At 34.9% G+C, this 20,053-nt stretch overlaps 1 protein-coding gene across 8 annotated transcripts in view; it reads right to left on the bottom strand.

Annotated features, from left to right (window-relative positions):
• Window positions 1–20,053, bottom strand: part of LOC141446048 (GTP-binding protein Di-Ras2) — a 207,990-nt gene that overhangs the window by 56,115 nt on the left and 131,822 nt on the right. For all 8 annotated transcript variants that reach the window (XM_074112407.1, XM_074112406.1, XM_074112410.1 and 5 more), the window contains one exon: window positions 16,628–16,675. The gene's annotated coding sequence lies outside the window, so the exon portion shown is untranslated. The remainder of the gene's footprint in view (window positions 1–16,627; window positions 16,676–20,053) is intronic.

The raw sequence follows: 20,053 nt of genomic DNA, 5'->3' as shown, positions 1-20,053 counted from the left end.
TGTACAAATATACCAAGTGAATGCTACAGGAATTAAGAGAAACTAGAATCTAGTTTAAACCATCAATTTCTCTCGACAAATCACATCGCTCCACGTCAATTAATTGGCCACAATTATTCACTCTCTCGCTCTCCAGCGGCCAATAGTTTCTCACCATTTCTCTTCATTTATAACCTCCACCTCCTACTTCCTGAATGCCTTTCATCCTTGACATTCCTCTTTAGAAGTTTTCACCAAACTAAATCTGTTAATAGAAGAGCTAATAAACTGCCTAGGTAAATTGATAGATCTCTATGATTTCCTAGTTGTCCACAAACGTAATATTAGATTGATTCTACATCCTGGAATAATTTGTAAATTCCAAAAAAAAAAAAAAAAAAAACTATTTTGGCATGTGTAAAGAATTTTAAAACTTACGGGAACTAAGCGTAAGATAAGATAAGATTCTTGTAGGGCGGCCCTTAAAGGCCTACGCCACTGTGAGCCCTTTGGATCTATTGTGACTCCCCGCTAGAAGCTTACCCCGCCAGACCTGTCCGTTTAATCAGACTCTAAATTCTGGATAGCGAATTCTCTTGGGCAAAGCTCACTAGGCCTTGGTTTTTTACTCCCCGAGGAGTAACATCCTCAGGCCTTCGCAGTGACACAACACGTGCAGTGCCGTTTCCTCCTCCTCCTCCTCTTCCTGACACAGAACCTACAAAAAGCTATCATCCGCCAGGGACCCATGCGATGCATGTGTTTTCTGAGCCTGCCGGAAACTAAGCGTAATTTTATTTTAAATTCTATGAACAAAGTTCCTGTTTCGATCTATTTAAGTAATAAAATAGATCAAAATGGTTACTGAAAATCCAAATTTTATGGAACATGCCAAGCAACAACTTAGTGTTAACTCCTAGAGATCAATACTAAGTAATTTGAAGGATAGGATACAAAAAAATTTGATTTACGGAAAGACTTCATGATCTGTTAGAAGTCACTTTCTACTCCAGATGTGGCAACACGATTGTCCCTCCCAACAAAAATACCTGGATGGTTGAACAGCTTGATGATGCCAGATCGATAGATCGTGGCTAAGCTTAGCTTCCAAGGTAACTCGATCAAAATTGTTTTAAAGAATGCGGCCTTAACCAGTCGCCAATTTGCGGATGTCTGTGGTGAGTCCCCCAATGAGACTGTGCGGCACTTTGTAAAGGTGTGCCCCGTTTATTCTAAAACTAGATTCCTCGTTCTTCGGGAGGATAAATGTTTCCTTACCGGAGATTGTGGCATCTGGTAATCTTTACCAGAACTTTCTAGGTTTATTCCAGTGCACTGGGCGATTGAGTCGCCATGCTCCCTAGTGTCCTGTTACTACTTTATTAGTTTATTATAAGATTGATACTAGTATTGGCATCTGGCAACCTTTGGCAGGATTTGTTGTTTTTAAAACCCCCGGTGTCTTATAAGGGCATTTTGGATTGCCTGCGTTCCTCACCCCTTTTTTGGTGGAACCGCCCTTCTAATACAATCTACAATCTAATTCTCTTGAGGAATAATAATAATAACCTGCTGAAAAATATTCACGCGTTGAATTAACGGATGATGCTGATCAAAGTTGCAATCACGACTCTATGATTCAAGACAGCATTCAATCTTGCGTACGATTTCAAGGAGCTTATTTCAAGCAATTGCTGATGATTTTGTTTCTTCTTTTTTTTTTATTGGCACATAGAATGTAAACAGTTATTTGTCTGCATACAATTTTGATCCATTTTAGTTAATGTAATTGGCCGAAGACTTATATTCAAATACCAGTTTTTACTTGAAATGATTGATTCCCACTAATTCCTAAAGATTTCTACAATTCTTTGTAGAGAGGAGCTCTTTTGACTTGATAATACAGGTATACCAACCAACTTCAATAAGGATCAATAAACGAAGTACTCCGCCTTGTACTTACAACTTTACCGATAAACTTTGTAAAACAGTTTATAACTTACAGGATTGTCGTAATGAAATTGTTGTATATAATGTTTCAATTATGGTACAAACAAGTAATAAACTACTGTACTCGCATTCCACTTTGTTTGATTATGTAATTGACATTATTTATGAATACAATTTTTATTGGAGAACAAAACAATTAATTAAAAGCTTTATTAACATTTGCTTTGTTTAAAAAATTAATACCAATTGAAAAATAATGTCTTTGTTGATTTGGTAAATCTGAAAGAAATCTGTCATAAATAATGCATTCAAAAAGTTATATAATGCGATTATTGTTGTTATAATAGCTTTTGGATTCTCTTTTTATTGCAAAGATATATCAGCTTTTGATTGGGACGTGAACAAGGTTTTTCCACTTCTTCGCAACAATTCATGGTTCGAAATAAAATGAACCATGGTTCGGAATAAATGGTATTCATAAAAGAAATAAGATCTAGGCTTTACGCAGTATGGGGATGAAGGTCAAAAAACTGAAGCTAACCCAAATTTCTAAGACATTCTGTTGCAAAGTGTGTGTATGGTCATGCACTATCATGCTGCAGTAGATCTGTTTGTTGATTAAACAATAGATAACTTTTGGGTCAAGACAGCATGTACATGCTGAATAAAGTTGTTATTTGTGATATGAATTTTGTATTAGCTTTTAGCTTCTCTTTGTCGAAAGACGGAGTTGTTTTTTTTTGTGTTCTAAAACGATTCCTCGCTAAATTGATTCCTTAATATAAGTTATATGTGATAGTTTGGCATACAACTCCTTTAAAGTTTTACCAAAATTTCTTTAATTTATTATTCGGAAATACGAGTATTGCAAACAATCAGCGCCCCCTAGAAGTAGAAATGAATACCAAGGTTTCAAGTTTCCGTCCATTAGGATATCAATATAAAGTGAACGTGAACATATCGGACCCTTTAGATTTTATTTAATGGTTAATATATGAGAAATTTATAGTAAAGTATGTTAGGCGGTTAAGAGACTAGACCCGCAAAGCTAAGATGTATTGTTGGTTTAGTGGGTTCGATTCCCTGTGTCTAGACCTTGGATTTTATTTAATGGTTAATATGGGAACTTTATAGTAAAGTATGTTAGGCGGTTATAGGCTAGACCCGCAAAGCTAAGATGTATTGTTGGTTTCGTGGGATCGATTACCCCGATCTAGGCCTTGGATTTTATTTAATGGTTAATATGAGGAATTTATAGTAAAGTATGTTAGGCGGTTATAGGCTAGACCCGCAATGCTAAGATGTATTGTTGGTTAGTTGGATCGATTCCCGGGGTCTAGGCATTGAATTTTATTTAATGGTTAATAAAAGAAATTAACAGTAAAGTATGTTTGCTAGTCGCCTCCGTCCACGACACCTAATTTGGAAGTTGGAGGTAAAGTCTGCCTGAAAAAATAGGCAATTACTCTCCTAAGAAAAAACAGGTATGGAGAAAACTGAAAATGCTTCATTAACACAATAGATTCCACAGAAATATTGAACATTTCTCCTTAATAGCTCCCGAAAATTTTCTATAAACTTCCAAAATATTAACCTAAAACTTTTGTTCCTTTTTTTCCCCCATTATTTTGTAGAGCCATAAATTTTCCTTAATTCCATGATGATAACAGAATGTAGGGGGGAGTAGAACTGAAAGAGAAAAAGGAGAGGGAAAAACTTTTTGGAAAGTGCTGTTTAATGGAAGGTAAGCTGTTACCGGCACCTGAGCAGCTGATGTTTTGGAACAGCACCTGGTTAAGTTCTGGACATTTCCAGTGAAGTATAAATAACTATGGGTCTAAGGTTCACCTTAGGGTACAACTTCCAGCCAGTTTGTTCATCCTCACCTGTTCTCATTAACTAATATTTATGTTGCATTTTTTTTTCTTTTTATCTAGTTACACTTTCTTCGTAGCAACTTCTTACAGGTCACTGTCCGGTGATGGATTAGTATTGTCTGAAACATTGTCCGGAAGCCGGCAGTGCACTACGGGCGCCATTGACCTCACAATGTTTATTTATTTATTTAAATCTAGGGCGCGTCAAACATTACAACTATTCTTACAAAAATTTAAGTGTGAAATCTCACACGATTTTTCACTTACTGAAACTTTAAGTTCCGCCCTATTCACACGACGCGAATAGACTTCAGGTTCTGGGTTCGCAGCGAATATGAGTCCTGAAAGAGATAGGGATAAGTTTGGAACTGAAACTTTAAAAAGTGAAAAACAATGCTTTGAGCTCTGGATTTGAAGAATCGAATTCTGGATTTTGGTTGATAATCTAAATCAAGTCAAAGCGGATACTGCTATAAGAATATCATCATCATCATCATAAACTGAGAGGTGTGACGCTTCCTTCGTCTAGTACTTTCTTTCTCCATCCCTCTTTGCCCTCAGCCAAAGAAGCTCTCCTGTCGTTCCTTACAATTGCTCTTCTCTCGCACGCCTCCTTTACACTCTCTTCCCACCAGCTTCATATCCATTCTTTGAGAATCCATCTGTACATTGCACCCGAACCATAGTATCCAATTCTCTTCTATTAATTCTTCTGCTGGCTGTACTTTCAAGCTGGTTCTTAATGTGCGTATCCTGACTGTTCTGGTCTTCCTTTCTATCTTCCTCAGATACCTCATCTCAGTTGCCTTTCGTAGCCAATGTCCAGCATTCCGATGAGAGTATGTAGGTTTGGAGAGAAAGGTCGACCTGTTAGAGACCTACAGCTTTGTACTCTTTCAATATTTCTCTGTTACTGATGAAGTTCTTTATGACCGCGTAAAACACCCTACCTGATTTAGAATATCCTTAGAGATGGTAGCCCTAAGTTGAGTACTGAGACCTTGTGAGATGTGCAATGTGAGGTGAGTACAGTTCTGGTGCATGTGCATGGTGCACTGAACTGTGGTTAACCCGTGGGGCCGTCACTCCCCAAGTAGCTGCATACAACAACTACCCTTTGAGGGAAGATAAGTATATAATCATTATTATTGATTATCAATTGATTGGCACATCTTAAAAGAAGAAGAAGAAGAAGAAAAAAAAAAAAGGAAATCTAATTATCAGATAATTTCTTTTAAATCCTTATCAGAGAGATAATTCTAAATTTATTCATTTGAAAAACGAGAAGATGCTGCAAGAAGATGAATGAAAATCTGCGCCAAAGTGGAAAGCTTTAATGAATATAAGCTCTTGATAAAGCTCTCTTCTTTGTACGGACTTATAAATTTATCAAAACTTCCGTTGTATATAAAACAAACGTTTTTATTACTTCCTTTGGAGAATAATGTGGTATTTAGATCTGAGCTTTCTGTAAAAAAGAAGAAGTCAGGATTGCCCTTTTATCTGAAGCACCTTCTAGTTAACTTATTTATTTTTTTTATCTACTTGTTTCCTTAATCCTTGACTCCTTCAAAAGCTCCTAAGAGACGATCTTCTCTTGAATCTCCTCTCCTCTCCCTTCCTTTCTTATAGGATAGTGCATCAACAGCTCTCTCAGTTCGCCTTTTATACTCTACTACTGCCAATTTACTAATTTGATAAATGTAGCCAGCGGTAAATTCTAACAGTTTTATTCCCGTTCGAAATATTTATTCTCCTAAGAGTAATGTCTAGATCTCGCATCACTAATAAAATTAATAAATAAAAATAGCCTTTACTATTTCCAAACAAATAAACCAATTCCATAAAATTTCACTGTAATAAATTATAAATAACAATAATAATAGAGAAAAAAGAAGGTTTACACTTTACATTATTATAGTAATAAAAAACACTAGTATAAACAAATATAAAAAAATTTAAATGCTTGGATTTGGGAATTAGGCCCATTTCTGGGCAAAAAGGCCTTCTCCCATCGTATCACTTATACTTTTACTTCAGGCAGGCTTTACGTCCAACTACCAAATTAGGTGTCATGGACGGAGGCGACTAGCAAACATAATTCACTACAAAATTCTCATATTAACCATTAAATAAAAATCTAAGGCCTAGAGACCGGGGAATCGAACCCACTAAACCAGCAATACATCTTAGCATTGCGGGTCTAGCCTATAACCGCCCAACATACTTTACTATAAATTTCTCATATTAACCATTAAATAAAAATCCAAGGCCTAGAGACAGGGGAATCGAACCCAATAAACCAACAATACATCTTAGCATTGCGGGTATAGTCTATAAACGCCTAACATACTTTACTGTAAATTTCTCATATTAAACACTAAATAAAATATCTAAGCCCTAGAGACCAGGGAATCGAACCCACTAAACCAACAATACATCTTAGCATTGCGGGTATAGCCTCTTAACCGCTCGGCCACTGTGGCGTCTTACTTTTACTTAATTAACACCAAGTAATTAAACAATCAGAATCACAATTATTTATTAATATGGTTTAACAGGCAAGAAATTGACGCTGAGAAATTATGACGTAATGGATTTCGATATTGAGCTAAAAAAAAAAATGGAATTCTCATCGGCTTGGTCAATTTTCTCCAATTTTAAATTTTCACTAACAAATTAATGGGAAAATTATAATTTATATTTCATATTGCTGATTTTACCCGTCGTAGCATGCACGGTTTCAGACTTAGGCTCAATAAATGTAAAACGAGACGGAGGTAGAGGTAGAGGTAAGTCGAGGTAGAGGTTCTCTATACAAAATTGATGAATCAACCTCTAATGATAGACGACAGTAAAAAAAAACAGTCAGGGTTACCAACAAAACATGCATGTGGATAAAATCAGCAATGTGGACCTAATCACATTTTCAATAATATTTTACAGGCGGTGAAATTTTTACAATTACACGGAAATCATAAAAGAGAAGTCCTGACGTGAAACTAAAATTAATACGAAATTTAAAATTTCTGTGATTTTTTTTTTGTTTTGTTTCCGTTTTTCAAGTTATGGTAATTGTGAGGTTACCATAACTTGAAATGTGGATTCTTGTATTGAATAGGCTCTCAAAAAATGCATCCTTCAATTCTAGAATCACTTGAATTAATGAGAACTGTTTTTCTATTCAAGTAGCCCCCACTATGAATACAAGTTGCGATAATTATTGGTGGCTGTAAATAACGGAAATGTGGGCAGCGGCTAATCAGAAATGAGGAGACATTGTGCTGAGCTAGTTCACTTGTAAAGGCAGCATTTGTTACAATTAGTCTGGCAGGAAATGTGAAATTCACAATCGTCAACCAGTAATAGACATTATGGCCGTATTATTTCCGCTTACTAATTAGAGTAGAAAACTAAATCTCTATCCTCAATACTAAATAAAATAACAAATTATAAATAAATGTGAATATAACTGAATACAACAAGCATAAATATTTTGTTTTCTAAATTAATTAAAATATTACATTTATTTAACATAGAATTTAATTAGTTCATTAGTAAGGTAGAAGCAAAACATAGAAACATATACTTGTAATAATCACGCTCGGCATATAAACCTGCACTTGAAAATACTCGTAAAATTAAATTTCTCACAGAAATATTTTCAAGTTTCAAGCAAAAATGAGGAGCGTTTGAAGTGTGTGACCGGTTTGGTGTAGTGGTTATAAATTCAGACTAGTATGTTGAAGGTAACCAGTTCGAATCCAGCGTGTAGTCACTATTTTTTATTTAATTAGTAAAATGTTATTAATGAAATATGAACTTCTCCGCCATCCGTTCACGGCAACTACAGTTAACTGTTGGACTTTTGGACCTCATCTAATTAATTAATACCAATAATTTAAGGATTACGGTTTCATCCCTGGATGCTTTAAGAAGCTACAAAGCAAACTCTAAGTGCGAGCAGCTAGATTCAAACCCTTGATCCCGCGTTGGAATCCAGTATTCGCTAACCATTATCATGTATTATAATTCCCTCCACCAGATGTTTCTGAGTTAGTGTTGTTCAAGAGCTGAGCTATAAGGCTATAAGGTTCGAGCCTTGAGCGTTCGAGCTCTCAGGGTGGCTCGAGTCAGATCTCGAGCTGAAGCCTCACAGAGACCTCGGTGAGCCTCCAAGGCTCGGCTCAAAAGGCTCGAGCTTTTTTTTTTGTTTTTTATATGAAGCATTTTATTCTGAACTAATTAATAAATTCATTTCTTAAAATAAAATCAAGTTACAGCAGCTAATGAATTTTTCAATATAGTTTTGTATAAATGAATACAATAATTTTTAAAATGTTCGTTCTTCATTGATTACTCCTTAAGAATTTAAAAAGGCTTGCACTTTGTGAGAGCCTTCAACTCCAGTTTTATGAGCCTCCAACTTGAGCTTCACGGCTCCAGCTTCGAGGGCTATAAGGCTCGAGCTCTGAAGGCTTGAGTCGACGCTCGACTCGGTTGAGCCTTCAGCTCGAACCTCAACTGAACAACACTATTCAGAGTTGATTCTTGACTTTTTTAAGATTTTTCCGTAATTAGCCCCGACAATTTTTCTCTATAGCTTCATATCTAGATTACATAATTATTAAGCTTTAAGTTTTACATAAATAATTTTGTACATGATTATTCATTTCAGTACAGTACTCGTGGAGGGATTGGAGAAAAAATGTCCCTATAAGGGCTATTTTAGAATAATCTACAGTTTTTCATTTTAAAACTTTGAAGTAAAAAAGTGAAAATTAAAAATATACGTCATTAGTATATACTATTTTCAGCCTAAATCTTTGTAATGAGTGTTGAAAAAAAAAAAATAACGTTTGATTTTTTGATATGAATACACAAAAAATAAACAAGAAATCTACATAATTAATAAATACATATTCCTTTTAAAAATTTTGTATATTTATTAATGATGGTATTTGGATATACATGTTATAACATGAAACATGAGGTTTTTTTAAGGTAGAAATTAACTGTAGTTGAGCGGGCCAGGGTGCGACCGAGTCAAGCGTACTCTAAACGCACAAAGGGCCCATGACCAAGTGAACAGTATATTGAGAAATTTTGTTTGGAGTTCACTTTATCAAGCTGTTTCCCGAGACAAAAAGTTTTTATAAAGGAAAATTTATGATTGAATTTCCTCGTATTTAACAAAAAGAAAGAAAACAACTTTATGATAAACATGGACTAAAACTGACCACCATATTCATAAGCAAAGCAATGTAGAACATAAATAAGATTTTCTTTTTATAAGGAAAAAATAATATTTCTATTCAAAAGGCTGTTGTTTTACGTATTGATTTCTGATCAGCTAACAATGGATTGTACGCTAACAAGGAAAACGTCATATTCTGCAGGTTTCAACTTGAACATTTTTATTTTTATTTTATTGCAGGAACTTTACAGATAGTCAAGCAACTCTAAAAGCAAAAGTTATCTGCTAGAATGCTAGGCTAGTAAGAGGAAGGAGAAAAAACGCCTTGACCTGGATCTAGCCCAGGAATGTATGGTTAGACTCTGGATTCCTGGATATTGAGCAAGGAGGGTAAGATGTTGCACATATTGGACTTCCATCTGCCCTGCCAGGCTGTGCATCAACAATATTATCAAGAATTGGATGCCGAGAGAACTAGGGATCTAGTCCAAGAATGAATGGTTAGACGTGTCTGGATTCTTGGATATTGAGCAAGATGTTGCACATATTGGACTTCCATCTGCCCTGCCAAGCTGTGCACCAACAATATTATCAAGAAGTGAATGCCGATAGAACTAGGGAGCTAGCCCAGGAATGTATGGTTAGACTTGTCTGGATTCCTGGATATTCAGGAATTGGGCAAGATGGATAATATGTTGGTAACATATTGGACTTGAATCTACCCTGGTTGAATCAACAATATTATCAAGAAGTGGATGCTGAGAGAACTAGACAGCTATGGATCTGGTTGTGGCTCCTCTAGGTAGGCTGAGATCTTTGTCGCACCTGGCGGAGAAGAATATATAAGAGATATGATGGCCTGTGATGACTGGACAAGCTCCAGGGGACTGGATAACTGATTTCTAAGGGAAAGTGAACGCCATCATGGCGTACATAATGTGAGGATATGGTCACAGGAGACTGTGTACCAACTTTAGGACAGTATCCTCGCTACCCGAAGACCAGGTATAGGATATTAACTTTAGGATTGTCAGGAAAATGAGGGGGGGAGGGGTTATGATTGAGAAGCACCTTTGAGGCTCAAGTCTATCGCACCATAAACACTGAGAAATAACCAATAACAATACAAAAAATAAAAAAAGAGACTTGAAATAAGTTTAATAATGATGGTAAAAATTCACAATTAAGTCCAAGGGTGTCTCAAATTTTCAAGATGGTTCACTAATGGATGGTTAAGAGATGAGATTTTGATACTTGGCCACCCAAAAAACATCCAGCGTTTGATTTATCTCCATTGAAGGATCATTAACATGGTCAGCCAGTTCCCGGCACTATGATGGTTGTTATATCCACTATCTTGTTATTGTGATAACATTGGTTCCTACTTCCTTTGGAGTAATCCTTTTGTGTGCTTTTCCAATTGGATTTCTTTTTATTTTTGTCCTCGCTTCGGTAATCATTGGGTAACAACAAAGAGGAGAGACTTGAAATAAGTTTAAATAATGATGGCATAAAAACGGAACTGAATATATAATAACAAAGAGAATATTATTTATACAAAAGAAACCACTCAAAACTGTATTATATATCTCGCGAAATGTAATATATATTTTTAAAAAACTTCTAACTCACTCCTACAATGAACTCCTGGCTTATCCTTGGAGAGAAATATTTCATAAATAATTCTGAGGTAAAATATTATTAAATTATCCGTTTTATATATTCTGTAAAAATTCCGTTTAAAAAATTAACCCCTTCCAAGATACGTAGTAGTTTTTTGCTTCTTCTCTAAATGTTAAGCAATTTCTAGCTGCTGTTTAAATTAAAGTTGAGCTTTTTAATTGAAGTTTAAATTAAACATTCAGCAAGAAGATAAAAGGCAACAGACGGCTGGTAAGTTTAAATTTTTTTTTAGATCTAATATTAATTTTTAGATTTGTTATTAGTTGGCTACTTTTTTGTTTAAAAATAAAGTTCAACTTTCATACTTTAAAATGGAATAAAAACTTCATTTATTTTCATAAATGGAGTATGTTTCTGCAATGAGTGAAATTGATACGAGTACAACATGACACAAGTATAAATACATGAGTAGCTTGAGAGAAGAATTCACCAATTGGTGGAACTCCAATTGGAAGAACAGTTCACTATTGGACACTGTCACTATACTCGTACAGGGTGAACCAGTAAGTATTGTCCATAGGCCTACTGTGTGTAGTACATCTAAAGTGGAGTTCAATGACGTATTGGCCAACTTCATATTTTCCACTGTTCTTGAGTGACGTCACTTTAATTTTTTTTTAATTTTCCAAAATCATTACTTTTTTTCCCCCAATAAAAATGTTATTACTCAGAAAATTTTAGTCCGAATTCGATTCTTGATGACACGGTTAGAAAGACAAGATAAATTTTCTGAAAAATTTATACCATTTCGAAGCATCTACAAACAGCCTCAATCTTCCTCCGGATGCTGGAAAAATAAAAGTAATAGACATTTTTTAAGAAAACTCATCAGGCCCTTATGGGGATCATTATCAGACCTAGATGCTGGCTCGCTGGTAGTGACTTCTTTCTTTCCTATAAAACTGTTCCTGGTGGCGTGGCGAAAAAAACCTTCCTGCCGCACCTATTCTTTCTCTTATCTCTTCGTCCATTCTTCCTTCTTCCAGGTATTTCAACCCTTTCACCTGCTCCAGTACAGTTCCCTTGACCTTCAATAGTCTTCTCAGAGCTGTCACCAACTACCATGGACTTGGACTTCCCCACATTTATCTCCACTTTTAATTTTAGATAACTCATCCATGAGAACTTTAATATTAAACTGAAGATTCTTTTAAGAATCTGCTGCCTCCAGTATATGCCAGTATACTGAATCCTACCATCTGTAAATGTCTGTAACCTACGTGTAAACTTCTTCATTCTTGCTTCGCATATTTTAATGATCTCATCCATTGTTAGAATGAAGAGGAATGGACACCTTGTTTTACTCCTTGCGTTGTGCACAAACTCCTCAGATTCTAGGGTTTGTGGTCCCTGACGTAGTTCCTAGTTTTTTTATACCTACAGACTTTGGATGGCCATACGTAGTCCTGTGTTTTAATCCCCCTTGTCCTTTAAAACCTGGCTGATTACAGTTCTAGGCAAGTGTTAGTTATCAAGTTGTTTAATTCATTGAAAACTCTTTTAGATGGCACCAGTAGTCAATTTTAAAGAAGATTGTCTTAAAATAAGGAAGTCAAAGGTTACAAATTGCACTTTGTAACCGAAAAATAGTCATAGATGGTAGGAGCTGCTGCATAATATAAATTTGACCTTTGAACTGCAAGACCGATGTGCTATTTACAGCTAACATTAAAAAAAAAGAAAAAAAAAAGAGATTCATTCTCTACCGTACGTTCGGCCTGGCCAGTGCCTGCGTATGTTATCGTCTGTGAGTCTTATATTTTCCTTATTATTATTTTGTATTTAGTGTAATTTTTCTTTCTGTATCAATCTTTTCTTAAGTAAAGGTATTCTGCTGTTGGGTCAGTAAGCACCAGAGAGAATTTTATTTTTGCTCCCTGTCGCCCCGGGTGATTGTCTCCAGGACCCTCCCTCCTCTCACCAGTGAGCTATCCCGCCAGAGGCACCCTTAAGGGTATTTTTCTATTTGAGGCTAGTTAGGGATCTCGTATCTGATAGCTTCGGCTAGCTGGCGCCCGCAAGAATACCGTCCCTTAAGAGAGAGGGATCCCTCTCTCCCCTAGCCGGTCGCAACTTTAAAAATTTACTTCTGATCTCACTGAAATTTTTGAGAAAATATTAGGAAATATTTTAAACCAGTTTGTATCGTGAACCCCACCGTAACTGAACTGGAAATAGCTCTTAACAGAGATGAAATCAGTTCGAAAATGAATCAAACTATTGGCATTATAAGAATCATTTTTTTTTTTTTTTTTTTTTTGCCTAACATGGTAATAAGGTACACCCTAAAACAGTCATTAGAAGACACAAAAAGTGCATTAATAAAATTAGCGTTGAAAATGAAATAATGTTTGAAAAGAATTGATCATTTAAGAAATTTAGACACATTTTATCCCTAAATGACATCAACGGTTGCATTTTAATGCGTTAACCAGAGAAGCTCACGTTCCTATTCCAAATGGTTGAATTAAACTAACTACCTGAAATTGGATTGGACTGTGGAGTAATGAAGCGCCGCCAGAGAGCCCTGTTTAATTACATTAACCCCTGAGGTTACAGGTTCACTGTACCCCCGCCTACTATAAGAGAGGCTAAGCACTCACTACTAACACAAGTTGCAAAAGAATTGTGGTGTCTCTGGGCAGGCACTTTACCACCAACTACACTTTTAGTGCTTCTCGGTGTAAAGTGTAAATAAATAAGTGTAAATATATATATAAATAGGTAAATAGAAATGGAAAGGATTGTAAATAATGTTCTTAAATTATTAACCAAAAAAAATTAAAATCGAGTCGATAATTTAAGGACAATTTTTACAACTTCATAAAATGGGATAATTGTAATAAAATATGACGTAAAATACCACACTCGCCTTCCTCTTACTCTCATAAGTACAAATAAATGATCAATTTACTCTCGTAAGTACAAATAAATGATCAATTTACTCTCGTAAGTACAAATAAATGATCAATTTACTCTCGTACTCTCGTAATGTCCTCTCGTAAGTACAAATAAATGATCAATTTACTCTCGTAATGCACTCTCGTAAGTACAAATAAATGATCAATTTACTCTCGTACTCTCGTAAGTACAAATAAATGATCAATTTACTTTTGTACTCTCGTAAGTACAAATAAATGATCAATTTACTCTCGTAATGTACTCTCATGAGAACAAATAAATGATCAATTTACTCTCGTAAATTTAAAAAGTTCTAACCATAAATTTCCGGTAAAAAAGCCATTACAAAAATTTGACATGACGTAAGACTTCCTCTAACGTCAGGAAAAGTATAAAATCTGGTCAGAATATTCACAGAACCTTTTTTTTTTTTTCTGAAATTTAAGTTAACATTTAGTATGATAAAGCATTTTTAGTAAAAATAGCAATTGGGGAGGTTATACTTTAGAAAGGTTAGCGTGATTTGATTGTTATTCATTCCCAGAGCACTCCAACAGTAAATTATAACGTCACAAAACAAATGTTTAAAAGAAAAGTGATAATATCTGTGGTAGTGTTTGTAGAGAAAGTTTTAATGCAACCCCCCACCCCTTCCAACCGCTTGGTAACCACGGAAACCTGTGAAACCATACTGAATGTAGTAGCAATTTCTAGTATTATGGATTTTGACCAATAACTTCCTGGCTGGTGATACCTAAACCGGAATAGAAAGTTTGAGCTTTGTGGTTTTATATAGTGATGTATCCGACATTTTGATTCAAAACATGCAATAATATATTTTATAGGATTTTCGATCTCTAGTAATTTTTTTTTTTAATATAATTTTGAATACATCCAACTATATTTAATTAAACATTCGTCGCCACTTTTTTTAATGATATATTTGTAAATAAAACCAGATGAACTTACAAGTTGGTGACGTACACACAGCACACACACACACACACACACACAAGGAAAAATGAGAGGAAAAGAGTTTAAGCAATTTTTAGCAATTCTTAGAGCAAACTTACTTTACTGTGAGAATTCCTTTTATCATAGCTTTAAATAAAAATCTAGGGGTGTAGACCACGAGAATTGAACCCACTAAACCAGCAATACACCTTAGCATTGCGGGCTGCGCCTCTACTCGCTCGGCTACCGTGGCGCTTAAAAATTTGTAATATAAGTATATTATATTATTTTCAAACGTAGATTTGAAAATTGTGATTTTTAATTAAATAATTGCCTAGATCTTAGAATCTCTAACTTTTTTTTCACCTATCGTCTCCGTTTCAAACTTGCCGCCTTCTGTAATAGTATCTTTTATGAGTAATTCGAAAAAAAAAGAAGTGTGAATAAGTGTGAATAGATACTAAACAGATATGAATCACCTGAAAGATATTGTTGCAAAATAAGGCACCATGGAACATGAAATAAGTAAATTATTTAATACATTCAAGATGAAATTACAAACTTATAACAAGTGGAAGTAATTAAAAAAAATTCATTTCAAGTAATAACGTTAAAATATATAATTTAATGAGAATATTACATATTGGTTTAGTTACATTCTTCGTATGATAGTAATTGCTCTAATTGATAATTTTAGAACGCCAACAGAGCGAATCTACAGCCCAAATTGTTGCCTGAATGTAATCGATCTGTCTTGTTGACAGCCAGGCTAACATATTGTACTAAATGGCAGTTTCACTTTTATCGCTCTCTCTAAAAGGAAACATGTTGTTCCCAATATAATGAACCGACTGGCCAGCACTTCCGAAAATTGAGCGGTTTTTAGAAGTAGTACATTAGTTCATCAGCAAGCAACAACAATGTACTACCATTTTCTTTAATGGACATAACCGAAACTTGACACCCAGTATCACAAAACACTGGGAGAAGATTGGAGAGCGGTCGACGACCATGAAATGGGGGACAAGTTGCAGTTTAAATGTGGGCGCCCAGCAGGGTGTTTAGTGCCCGGACTTATCGGGAATATATGTTGGTGTATAACACGAGCCATAATATAATATTATAAATTCAATTTAAATTTACCACTTTACCTAAATTAATTTTAAACGTATAGAGTTAGACTCAAATAAATACAAGGTAGGGCTACAAGATAGGGCATTAACTAATAAGGTTAGGAATGTTTTTATTGCCCTTTAGGTAAACAGCCTCTCTCACAAATAACTCAACATTTTTATCTCTAGATCCTAAATTCCATTTTCTGGAAATATTTGAATTATTAAAATATATATTTATCTCAGTATATAAATAAAATCGATAAAACCGTTTCCCAGAAAGTACAAAAACTATATGGTCTACTCTTAGGCGCCACGATAGCCGAGCGGTTAAGAGGCTAGACCCGCAATGCTAAGATGTATTGTTGGTTTAGTGGGTTCGATTCCTCCGGTCTAGGCCTTGGATTTTATTTAATGGTTAATATGAGAACTTTATAGTAAAGTATGTTTGCTAGTCTCCTCCGTCCACTGTACCTAATTTAGGTAATTGAAGGTAAAGCCTGCCTGAAAAAATAGGCGATTACTTTACTTTAACCTCACGATCTACTCAGTAAAGGTGCACTTCTGCTTATCCGATCTCTTGAAAATTTGGAACTCTTTTCAGTGGGCTTAAAGAATGGTCCTTTGGGATTGGATGAAGTTAGGCTATCCTGTAAAATTCTGTTACTAAGTATAGTAAAATATTAAATATTGAATATTAACTACCAATTAGGTGTCGCTCACGCTTAACTATAAACAAGCTCATACTTTACTATAAACTAATTTTTTCTAACAAATAAAAAAAGTAGTCATACGCAGGATTCGAACTGGGAATCTCCCACTTATAAAGCCACGCTCTTGACCACTAGAGCAACACCCGCCCCAACTGGATGTCTTTATGGCTAATAAAATTGAAATAAAACATGTAACTTAATAGGAAATAACATTTTTAACAAACATTACTTAATTAAGCAAATTAAGCATGCAATACTTACTTGAAATTTTCAACTGGTGAAACTGAATTTATACAAGTTGAACACCATCTGAAAGAAAAGAATTATCGTTATCATTTCGTGAAAGAAAACAACATAAAACAGTGATAACCACAGAATTCAATCATTAGTGATTGAATTTTGAACTTCTTCTCTAAATTAGTATAATAATCGATCCATTATTTAACGATTGCCAGGGTGATAGTATCAGTTAACCAATTGCTTAAAGCTTATTGGTATTTCCAGTCTCAAATGTCCAATAGCATTGAATCTTTATTGCAGAAAGAAATCCCAATCCACAAGAGTGAAAAGAAATCGATCTTGATTTGTATAAACCACTGCTTCCTTATCTGGAGAACCCAGAACTTGAATTTTTTTGGGGGGGACTCTAAATCGGAAGTCCGCACGATCGCATTACTTCTTGTAAACGTGAAGTAAGAAAAATAAAAATATAATTTTACATTTACTATAAATAATAATGACGATAAAGCAAAATTACTGTGTCAATTTTAATATCTTTAATAATTTTCCGGATGTGACGTTGAGGTAAACAACTTAAGCTGCATAAGGTGTCAAAAAAAAGAAAAAAGAAAGTGCTTTAACCTAAAAAGGAAGTCGTTAAATTGCTTAAAGAGACAGACAGATGTAGCGAAAGGCAAGTGAAAGAAAGACAGTGAGATCAAAGAGAAAACTTGATTCGACATTTAATTCGACAAAGTTATTATGAACCAACCAGAGCGTACAAGAGCCCAGGATCTTGAAGAGCTCAGGGCTTAGGGACACAGAATTGTATTCCTTTGATCATAAAAATGGAAAACCCTAAGTAAACGTGTCAAAGTTTAATAAACATGATCTATTCCATTTGAAAAGTAATTCTGTATTAATTTTCACAAATTTAAGAAATACGAGTATACCAAAATAGAGGAAAGATGATTGATCTAAAATGATATTGAACAAAATCAATGAAAATCGTTTCCCTAAAAAAGAGGGTAGTTCGAATTTTTTTTTGTAAACTGTGGTTTTAAATGTGAGAAAATAACGAAGTAACAACTAACGCTGTAGTTAAGTTAGAAAAAGAAATATCTTATAAATGAAAAAGTCTCCTTTATGAACCTTCTTTAATAGTTTCGAGAATGGCCATAACGTTTTACTTTCTTTTACTCTAGCACCGTAAGAGAAAATAATGTATTTCTAAAAGAAAATATTGTAATTGTAAGAGGAAATATTGTGATCATAAGAGGAAATATTGTAATTGTAAGAGGAAATATTGTAATCATAAGAGGAAATATTGTAATCGTAAGAGAAAATATTGTAATCATAAGAGAAAATGTTGTAATCGTAAGATAAAATATTATAATCGTAAGATAAAATAATGTAATCGTAATATAAAATGTTGTAATCATAAGCGAAAATACTGTAATTGTAAGAGGAAATATTGTAATCGTAAGAGAAAATATTGTAATAGTAAGAGGAAATATTGTAATCGTAAGATAAAATATTGTAATCGTAAGCGAAAATACTGTAATTGTAAGAGGAAATATTGTAATCTTAAGGAAATTTTGAGTTTTTCGCCGGAAAAATCCATTTTGAGGTCCCCTAAGTCAGGAAAAGTGGTTTTTACAAAATGGTCTGTCAGTCTGTCTATCAGACCGTATTCATTGTCATTCAAAATGTGTTTTGTTCAAAAAAACAAAATCCTTTTGTTTCCACAAAAGTTGAATCCGCTTACTTTCAAGCATTTCTATTGTTTATTATAGCCATATTAGGAGGGTGAGTCACCAGTATAGTCAGCTGTTCAAGAACAAAATGTTTTAGCAAAATACTTTTCAAACACGGAATAACTTTTACTAAATGTTATTGTAAAGTATATTTTTTAAAGGTCTTATTGTTATAATGTGAACATTTAAAATGATAAGAAATAACTTTTACAGAAAAGGTCATTCGCCTGCCTTTTAATAGCATCCGCAGATAGAATAGGTAACAGTTTGCCCAAACTGAAACAATACGTAGAATGAGCTGGTGAAGTTGTTGAGGAAAAGTTTTACCAACTTTTCTTCAGTGAATTGTCAAGACTGTGATGGAAAAGATAAATTGGGTGTTCTATTTCATGTTTTAATACACATGTTGAGAAGTTTGGGGTTCCTGGTTTCCTTCCAGAATATAATATACGAGATGTGGCTATTAAATAATGAGACTGATGCTGCTACAGAAGAACTATGCATGCGCCAAATCCTAACGACCTGTCAGCTGTGCAGCGTAAAGCCTTCTCTTTCGATTGCAGCGTCTCATGTGTTTGTAGAGAAATCTGTCTGACCGGAACCTGACGTGTTTGTGTAAGAGGTGTTAGTTTCGTTTTGCCGAAAACATGATACTACACATGTAGTAGAGCAACGAATTGTCCTGTAATTTCACATCAAAACTTGGGCAAAACCACTACTGAAACTTATCTTTTATTAAAAGAAGTTTATGACGATGAATGTTAATCATGTGCGCAAGTTTTTGAGTGGTTCAAGCGTTTCCAAGATGGCCGAGAAGACCGTAGGAGATGATGACCGCCCTGGTTGCCCTTCCCGCGTCCAAAACGGATGAAAATAACGATTATAATTAATCAACGTTACTACCGTGAGGTGCTTGCTCAACTCCGTGAAAGAGTAAGGAAAAAACGACCCGATTTGTGGAAGAACAAGTCATGGGTTCTCTCCATCAAGACAACACGCCGGCTCACACTGCATTGTCTGTCAAGACGACGTTTCTAGCCAAGTACAACATCCCAGTTTTAGGCCACATTCGCCTTATTCGCCAGACCTGACCCCATGTGACTTTAGATCTGTTCCCCAAAGTCAAACCTACATTAAAAAGGAACAGGATTTCAGTCCGTTGAAGCTGTGAAAGAATCTTAGAAAGAATACTTTTCTTTTTGCCACCGACGTTTTTGCTAAGCGCTAGTAGTCTTCCCCAAAAAATTATGCAGGTTATTTCCTGCAGCCATCTTCACGAAAGAAGAAAGAATCTTGGAAAAGAGGAGGCTGCGATTTTCTTCTTCTTCTTCTTCTTTTATGACATCAATGCTAAAAAAAAAGTTTCCCCTTTTATGGAAATTTCTTGGGAAATTCATTTCTGATAAAAGGAAAATAGAGAGCCTTTTTTTTGGGAGGGGAGGCGGACGTTTACTTGATTTTCACTTAGAAAACTTGGTGAAAGAAGCTGAAATACTTGGAAGAAAGGATGAAAACCATGAAGGATGGCCAGATGAATGGGAATTTAGCAGCATGATTCCAGATGAAAGTCCCAAAACTCGTCAATTCTTACCTATCCCTCCTTTTTTTTAATACCGTCGTCTCCCCAGGTCGCTCTTAATTTCGTTACATCTTTGCTCTAACAAGTTTGTTAAAAAAAAAGAAAGAAAGAAGACGAAGTGAGAGAGAGATG

The sequence above is a fragment of the Rhodnius prolixus genome, unplaced genomic scaffold, assembly GCF_049639745.1.
Source record: "Rhodnius prolixus isolate KJV_2025 unplaced genomic scaffold, Rpr scaffold_1, whole genome shotgun sequence".
NCBI lineage: Eukaryota > Metazoa > Arthropoda > Insecta > Hemiptera > Reduviidae > Rhodnius > Rhodnius prolixus.
Note: the sequence above shows the minus strand (reverse complement) of the source record. Positions and strands in the feature narration are given on the sequence as shown.